Raw genomic sequence first — 7,764 nt, forward strand, 5'->3', positions numbered from 1 at the left:
GACCCGGGGCAGCAGTAAAATCCCGACGAGGGTGGGATTCGAACCCACGCGTGCAGAGCACAATGGATTAGCAGTCCATCGCCTTAACCACTCGGCCACCTCGTCCTGTCGTGTGCCACTGCCGCCTCTGCCCCACCCGCCCCGCGCCCGTGGGAGCCGCCCGTCCCGCGCCTCCGGCCTCCCCGCGCCCTTGAAGGGTCCGACTCCGTGGGAGCCGCCCGCCGCGGGGGCCGCACGAAGGCGTCGGTGCTGTCCGGGCCGGGCGCCCTGCGCAGCCACCTCGGGTAACCACGGGGAAACAAAAAAAAGACCCCAAGAAGACCGCAAAACGCTGCCCTCTCTGAGGCTCGAACTCAGGACCTTCAGATTATGAGACTGACGCGCTGCCTACTGCGCTAAGAGGGCGCTGTAGTGCTTCTCTGCCGTCAGACCTCCAGTCGCCGAACAGCCGACGGGACAGGGCGAGAAGGGGCTGCGGCGACCGCGTTAGGCCGGCAGGGGGCGACAGGCCTCCGCGGCGGGACGAGGTGGCCGAGTGGTTAAGGCGATGGACTGCTAATCCATTGTGCTCTGCACGCGTGGGTTCGAATCCCACCCTCGTCGGGATTTTGCTGCCGCGAGGAGGGAAGTGGGGACCTTCGGGGTGGGCTCGGATCCTTGCGGCACAGGGGGACTCGGCGGGGGCGGGAAGGGAAATGGTACCAGCAAGTGCCTGGCCTACACTGGCATCTGCATCCTCCGCAGGATCAGAAGTCACGCGTGCCCTGGAAATTTTGGGAAGGGGATGGCATTACATTGACGTAATGTCTACAGGGCCAGCCAAGATGTGGACAGGCGGGAAGTCTCTTATCGAAGACTCATGGAGAAGAAAGCACTTAGAAATCCTTACAAGAGCGATTACTGCTGAAAGCGTCTGTTGAGCAGGCAGGCAATAACCTTCCAAAATGTAGAGTGTAATAGGGAAGTAAACTGGGACAAAGAAAGTGTGAAACTGTGGATGGATGCCCTGGATACTGCAGGGAGAGCAGGCAGAGAAGGTATAGGAGGGTTTTTCCCATCACAGTTGTTGGTTATTATGGCAGTTCATTGTAACTGGGGAAAGAAAGCAGCAGAGAGGGCAAAAGGCAAAGTGCAAATCTGATCCTGTACGTAGAGGGAGCCCAGAGGAGCAGAGGAAGGTGTCCTGGCCCCACATCACCCAGAGCCCCCGCTGGCACCGGGATGCTGGGCGTAGCTCTGGATGACTTACCTGGAGAGGTATCCAAACATCTCCCTTTTCCCCACCCAGTGGGGATTAGCCCTCTCCTGTGGCTCATCCTGGCCATTGGATTTGTCTGGGCACCCTGGGAAGGTACCTGAGATGCTGCCAGGTTCTCCAGCCAGCCTTGCCAAGTATAGGAATGTGGAGGGTGGGATGTGGGCTGGGTAGCAGGAAACAGATCCTGTTTGCTGCTTGTGGGGCTTGCAGGCACCATAGGGCAGGAGCAGGTCTTGGGTGGGAGGGGACACCTTGGTGAACTATTAGGTCCAGTGGGGGACCCTGGGGACCCTGAAATAAGCTTTCAGTAAAAACGTGCACCCAAACTGCTCTGAGTCAGCGCCATCATTGTGAGGGGCAAACAGGGGCAGTGGGAAAGGCCCAGCAGTGACCTGAACTTGCACGAGAGAGGCAAACCAGACTCCCAGGCACCATTGGAAGTCCAATCCAGGATCTCCTGTTTACTAGACAGGTGTTTTGACCAACTGAGCCAGGGCCCCCACCTACCCCACTGCTGGGGCGCCCCATGGCCACAGACACAACCCTTCCCATGCCATCCCCATCCCGCTGCCAACTCAAAAATAGGGTCACTCTGCAGGACCAATGGATTGGGACTGCAGGGACAGAGCACACCCCGTGTGACGCTCTGTGTGTCACACTAAGCTCAAAGTCCTACGGGTGTCCCTGAGGAGTAACAGTCGATGGCCGGGTCCCGTCGGGCTCTGCACCGGCTAGGCAGGAGCAGAGTGGTGACGCCCAAAACGAAGGGCTCGTCCGGGAGTTGAACCCGGGCCCTCTCGCACCCTAAGCGGTCCTGCTCACAACGCTGGGCTTTTACTTGCGTGGATGGGAGTCGACCCTCCTGGTGTTCACGGCGTCTTCATTTTCCTTTCTTGCTCTCAAGGAATATGTAGCATCGTAGGGCAGGGAGTCACGGGCCACTCATTCAGGGGCCAGGGGAAGTCCTCCCGCGGCTGGGGTTATCTCTTTTTACCGACGGGCCAGCTGGCACCCACGCAAGCCCAGGGCAGCGGTGCCAAGGTGCCCTAGGGCAGGAGATCTTTCTCCTTTTTAATGCCTTTATTTAAAAAAATCATCTCAGGTGGGGAGAAACGACGGGTCGCACCCACACTGCCGCTGCTCCCAGGAGTGGCCCGGAGGAGGAGGAGGAAGAATGCAGCTGTGTCCGCTGGTCTGCAGGCAAGAGCTGGGGCTTCCATCCTCACGAGAGCAATAGGAGAGTCCCCTTTTCAGTCTGATATTCGAGGGCCTCTTTCTAATCGAGCTCCTTTAGGTTAGGGTGAGAGGTAAAAAGGCTCTTAGCAGACACGGGATTAAGTTCCTCACCTTTAGACATACTTAGATCTCTTAATTCTATGTTGGCACGTTGTTTTAGGGCTTTTTCCTGCAAGCTTTGGTGAGGGGCTTCCTCATTTGTATACCAGCTCTGACGTCATCCCTCCCCCGCTACCTGCAGCCTTCAGGTGTCATCCTCTAGGAAGCAGCAGGGGGACAATTGAGCTGATTTCTAACCATTAACAGGTAATTGAAGAAAAACTATTAACAACAGGTGATTACAACATGAAGTTATTAACAACAGCAATTGGTTTAACTTGTTAACTCTGCAACTTAAAAAAATTGGACAACTTTTCTACTCATAACATTAATGTATGACGAGACATGGGTCTCACTCCCACAGGAACTGTTGCTTTGGTCAGAGCCTGTCCTGTTTGTCTCTACAGAGCCCTCTGGGGTCTTCCTGTTGTTCCCCTCCATTCGCTGCAGCTTGGGGCTGGGCAGGATGACTGAGGCAGCTCGAGGGGCTGGCATGGGGTGTGGCACCCACTGTGCTGTCCCCTGCCTCCCAGGCCTGCCATGCCCTCAGGCAGCACCAGTGCTTTTGGGGGCGGTCTGTGGGGGGCTCTGCCAGCCCCACAACCAACAGGGCAGGGTCTGGAGAGGCAAAGGAATGTGGAGATGCTGGGGGTTGATCCCAGGGCCTCTTGCATGCAAAGCAAGCACTCTCCCACTGAGCTACATGCCCCTGTGCAAGGGCAGGGTGGTGCCCAAGAGTCCCCACTGTCTTCATGGTCCACCTGCCCCTGTGGCCACTGAATGCAGGGAAGTTATGCACCATGGCCACCTCTAAATGCCAGCCCCACCTCCGGGGCACTGTAAGATGATTTCCTTGTTCCAGGCTGTGCCAAGGGGCAAAAGGCAACATCAGCCATCCTCTTCAACTCCCAGAATTGGGAGGCACAGATCTGGGGCACGATTCTCACTTAAGGTGTGAGAGGTTCTGGGTTCAGCTCCTTGATGAGCCCACCTAACTTCTTCGGCTGGCACATGGGACTGCAGCATAACCAGGGCTCTGGCACAGAAGGCTGGGTGCCCCTTCCTGGCTGGGTGGGCCAGGATGGACCCCCCGAGGCTGGCAGTGTGTGCCCGAGGGATGAGGCCACTCAGCCAGGCCATCTCCCTGCCTTGCACAGGGGGATGTAGCTCAGCGGGAGAGCGCTTGCTTTGCATGCAAGAGGCCCTGGGATCAACCCCCAGCATCTCCATGTCTTTTCCCCTACAAGAGTTGCTGTATCCCTGGGCATCCTTGGAGGATGCTTCCCTGTGCTGCCTGTCTCGTGGCCAAGGCACCTGAATTTTTTCGGCCATCAGTAAATATTCCTGCATGTTCCCTTTTCCTGGCCCTCTGGGTGTGAGTACTGGGCTGAGCAGAGCCCCACACCAGGCTGGGGAATGGCATAACCTGTGGCAAAGTGGAATGTCCCAGTTCTCATCACCCCAATGACTGCCACCAGTGGGCTGTGATGGCCGAGGGGTGAAGGCGTTGGACTTGAAATCCAATAGGGATTCCCTGCGCAGGTTCGAATCCTGCTCACAGCGACAGGTTTTACCTACAGCTGGATGGGGTGGGGTGCCAGGGTGACTGACCCCTTCCCTCAGGATTTTGATCCCCTGGAGAGCAGTGGACTGGGAAGGAGCACTGGGTGGGCTTCTGGCTTCTAGGCTCAGCTTCTGCATGACCCCTCCTTTTGGGCACCTGTGGCCAGGCATGGCCTCTGCCGTGTCAGGCCAAGGATGGGGAGGCACTGGCAGGCACAGAGGACACAGGCAGCCTCCCTAGCTGGGTGGCACCTGGGATGGGATGGTCCCATCACTGCCAGGAGCACAGTGTTGCCCAGTGCCCATGGGAACAGATGCAGCTCAGCCATGGCCAGGGCTGGTTCCCTCCTGGGTTGGGAAGGAGCTGTCAGGGCAGTGGGGGTCATGCTGCCACTGCAGCCTCAGGGGAAAGCTCTGCCATGGTGCATCCCTCACCTTTGGGGAGCTCTTCCAGAGGCACATGCGAGTTTATCATCACTGGCCCGTGGAGGAGGTGGGTTTGAGGAGGGAAAAAAAAAGCTGGAGATGCTGGGGGTTGAACCCAGGGCCTCTTACATGCGAAGCAAGCGCTCTCCCGCTGAGCTACATCCCCCTGCCTGAGCTTCCTATGTCTGGAGGTTCTGCTGACCCTCCTGCTCCTCGTGGCCCCATTTTAAAACCAGGCAGGTGCAGCCCATAGCCATGCTGTGCTGGGCAGAGTGTGAGCTTCAGACGAAATTTAGAAACTCCCATTGAATCATGAGGTGCAGAGAGAAACCCCTGTCTTTCTAAACTTTTCAGAGAGGAGCCTGGGTGTGGCTGGGTCCAACCTTAGCCCCAGATTTTGCAGTGGTTTATCTCTAAAATATTGTGTAAGTGTAGTAGAAACTTTATACAGCTTTATCCTGCAGGATTAAAAATAAATATTAAAATTAATACTTACAGAAATACATATTATTTATTACAATGATTCGACCAAAAAAATCTTAATCAGAATTATTTACTACACAATATAGGTGCTATAACAACTATTACAATATAGTGCACTGTGAAGGAATATTGAAACAATTTTATTAAAGCAAATAGATTAAAACTGCCAAAACAAATTAAGTAAAGGTTGATGTTTCTCACCCAGAGAAACATGGGTGAGCCAATGACTGGGGGCAAATCTCTTGGGCTCAGCCTTAAGGAGTGACCTTGACGAGTGTCTCTACCCCAGTGGGGAATCTCCACACATACACTTCAGGAAAGGATCTGTCAGAAAACCCTGACATTCAAATTTAGGACTTTTATACTATAAAGGATGGATTGTGAACCAGAAATGTCCAGGCCAGCTGTGCCAGCTCAACAGCTTTAATAAAGTTATCAGTAATACTACTTTTTTGTTCCTTTATTCAGGTATTTTACCAGATCTACTATATCTTCATCTCACTATCAGGATGTTTAAATTTGAGGTTGATGACTCAGGCTGGTTTCAGCTTTATTCAACACCAAAAGCAGCGTGATCTCTTTTTCTTCATTTAACACTTGTTTGGGAAATAGAGCATTGTTTGAGTTGTTTCCTCCACTCCAGGCTCTGGCGTTCCAGAGCAACCTGCTACAGATGCCCAGGTGACATCCCCAGAGCCAGGGAAGAACAAGGGTGACCTCTCCATGGTAGCCAACTATCAGAGACAAATAGAGCTGCCACAGGTCCCATTTCTCCCCGGGCAGCTCTGTGAGTACTTGAACTAAAAAAAATTGTTTTGCACAGCCCAAAGCAGCTGGCTCGTTGGTCTAGGGGTATGATTCTCGCTTCGGGTGCGAGAGGTCCCGGGTTCCCCCTGAATCTCCAACAGGGTCTGGGAGATGTAGAGGAGGGGACAGAAAGGGCACACTCCAGCTCATTGGTCTAGGGATATGACACTTGCTTTGGGTGCAAGAGGTCCTGGATTTAACTCCCAGACAACCCCTACTTTTGGCCACCCACCATGTCCAGTGCAGAGGGTGACCCTTGCTGGCTGGGTACATCCCTGTGGGAAAGATGGACTTTAAAGGATGGGTGGCAAGATGCTGTGGGGGGAGAGAGATGTAGCTCAGATCAACCCCTAAACATTCTCCATGTCCTTTTCTCTTCTCTGGTGGTTGTGAGGCTGCCAGAGCTCTCCAGAAAAGGCCTGGTGCTGTGTCCTGGCATCCCAAGGCATAAAAATCTTGTGGCTCTTTTCCTACCCTGCCTGGAGGCTGCAGAGCATAGGAGGCTTTTTTTTAACTTCCTCATGGGGCTCTGGATGTCTCTTTGGGTGAACATCCATGCTGGGGGGACCAGCTCAGAAGGAGGAGGGTAGTGGGTGCCAAATAGGCAGGTTGATCCAACAGTTGAATTCAGGACCACTTGCACTCTAAAATAAATGACTAATGAGTCATTTATGACTAATGAGACGGGATACACTGCTCCCCAAGGGATATGGGACAGGGTTATGAGGAGTAAAATACTCAGCATCCTCAGGATGCTCTACCTCCAGTATGCAAATCGTGGGGAATCCCACCTGAGGGAGAAGAGTGGGTAGGACTTAGGGCAGTGTGGCTGTTCATGACGCTCCCGGTGTCACCTCCTCCCGGGGCTCCCAGTGGGGGTATGAGGGCGTTGGGTAAAAGCCCAGCGTTGTGAGCAGGATTGGAAGGTCCGCAGGGAGCCCCTGTTGGAAACAAATAATTTCACTTAAACTAAGGACAGAACAAAAACAATTAGTCCTGCTCCAGCACAGCCTCAGTCTGCGCTATCCCGGGGGTGTGGAAAGGAGCGCCCTCGTCCGAACCCGCGCAGCCCCGATCTCCTTTGGGCTCCGCTCTGCCTGGATCTCCGCTTGGCGTCTGCCCCGGCCTCTCCCGCGGCCCCTGTCGCCCTCCTGGTCCCGAACTTACGCCACTCTGTTAATTCATGTACTGTATAAAGATTTTGAGAAACTCCTCGTGCATACCCGTAAGCTAACAACTGTGGGAGCTCTTTCTGCAAGTCTATGTCCTTAACCTGACGCTTTTTTAAAAAGCAAGTAAATAAATAATATGCTGCTTGCCTTTCCATTTCCATTTCCATTTCCATTTTTGAGAACGTCGACGTTTTTGCAGCCCTTCAAGGTCTCGGCAGCACGTATCGGCCGGGCTCTTCTATAAGGTCACCCAGGGCGCGGCACTTTTCGCTTTTTCAGCAGTGCTTATTCGCCGTCCTTGCTGCTGTAGGACCCGAACTCGTTCACCGATCCACCGTGGTTGCCGTTACCGATTTAACGTCTGGGGTCACCATTTGTGGTAATCGGCGGAATAAATGCGGCACTCAATATGAGTGATCAGCAAATCTCAAAACTTTATTGATAGGCACATACATTTATATTGGTGTTAATGAGGCTAATACATATTGCAAAAAGCAAGCTCATTATTGGTTAGTTACTTATCAGCTAACTACGCCTACCTTATCATTCTTGAGGCTACTATGCTGCAGCTGTTTACATATTTTCTTCATGTTTCTAACTAACGATCCTCTCCCACATCCTGATGTTGCACCAAGGGCACAGTGCCCTTGCCAGGTTTGGACACTGACTGCTGACTCCTATCCTCATCTCCTTCTTGCTTAACTAACGGTATTATGTCAG

General features: G+C 53.6%; 7 non-coding genes across 7 annotated transcripts; 3 read left to right on the plus strand and 4 right to left on the minus strand.

Annotated features, from left to right (window-relative positions):
- Window positions 1-23: 23 nt before the first annotated feature.
- On the minus strand, window positions 24-105 carry TRNAS-GCU. Its single transcript has one exon. It is a non-coding gene; the product is annotated as a tRNA-Ser (tRNA).
- A 227-nt stretch (window positions 106-332) lies between these two features.
- On the minus strand, window positions 333-405 carry TRNAM-CAU. The gene has a single exon. It is a non-coding gene; the product is annotated as a tRNA-Met (tRNA).
- A 116-nt stretch (window positions 406-521) lies between these two features.
- On the plus strand, window positions 522-603 carry TRNAS-GCU. The gene has a single exon. It is a non-coding gene; the product is annotated as a tRNA-Ser (tRNA).
- Window positions 604-3,230: 2,627 nt separating this feature from the next.
- On the minus strand, window positions 3,231-3,303 carry TRNAA-UGC. The gene has a single exon. It is a non-coding gene; the product is annotated as a tRNA-Ala (tRNA).
- Window positions 3,304-3,750: 447 nt separating this feature from the next.
- Window positions 3,751-3,822, plus strand: TRNAA-UGC. Its single transcript has one exon. It is a non-coding gene; the product is annotated as a tRNA-Ala (tRNA).
- A 252-nt stretch (window positions 3,823-4,074) lies between these two features.
- Window positions 4,075-4,156, plus strand: TRNAS-UGA. Its single transcript has one exon. It is a non-coding gene; the product is annotated as a tRNA-Ser (tRNA).
- A 520-nt stretch (window positions 4,157-4,676) lies between these two features.
- Window positions 4,677-4,748, minus strand: TRNAA-CGC. The gene has a single exon. It is a non-coding gene; the product is annotated as a tRNA-Ala (tRNA).
- Between the last annotated feature and the right edge of the window lie 3,016 nt (window positions 4,749-7,764).

Source organism: Passer montanus, unplaced genomic scaffold (assembly GCF_014805655.1).
Source record: "Passer montanus isolate IOZ18808 unplaced genomic scaffold, ASM1480565v1 scaffold343, whole genome shotgun sequence".
NCBI classification, from domain to species: Eukaryota; Metazoa; Chordata; class Aves; order Passeriformes; family Passeridae; genus Passer; species Passer montanus.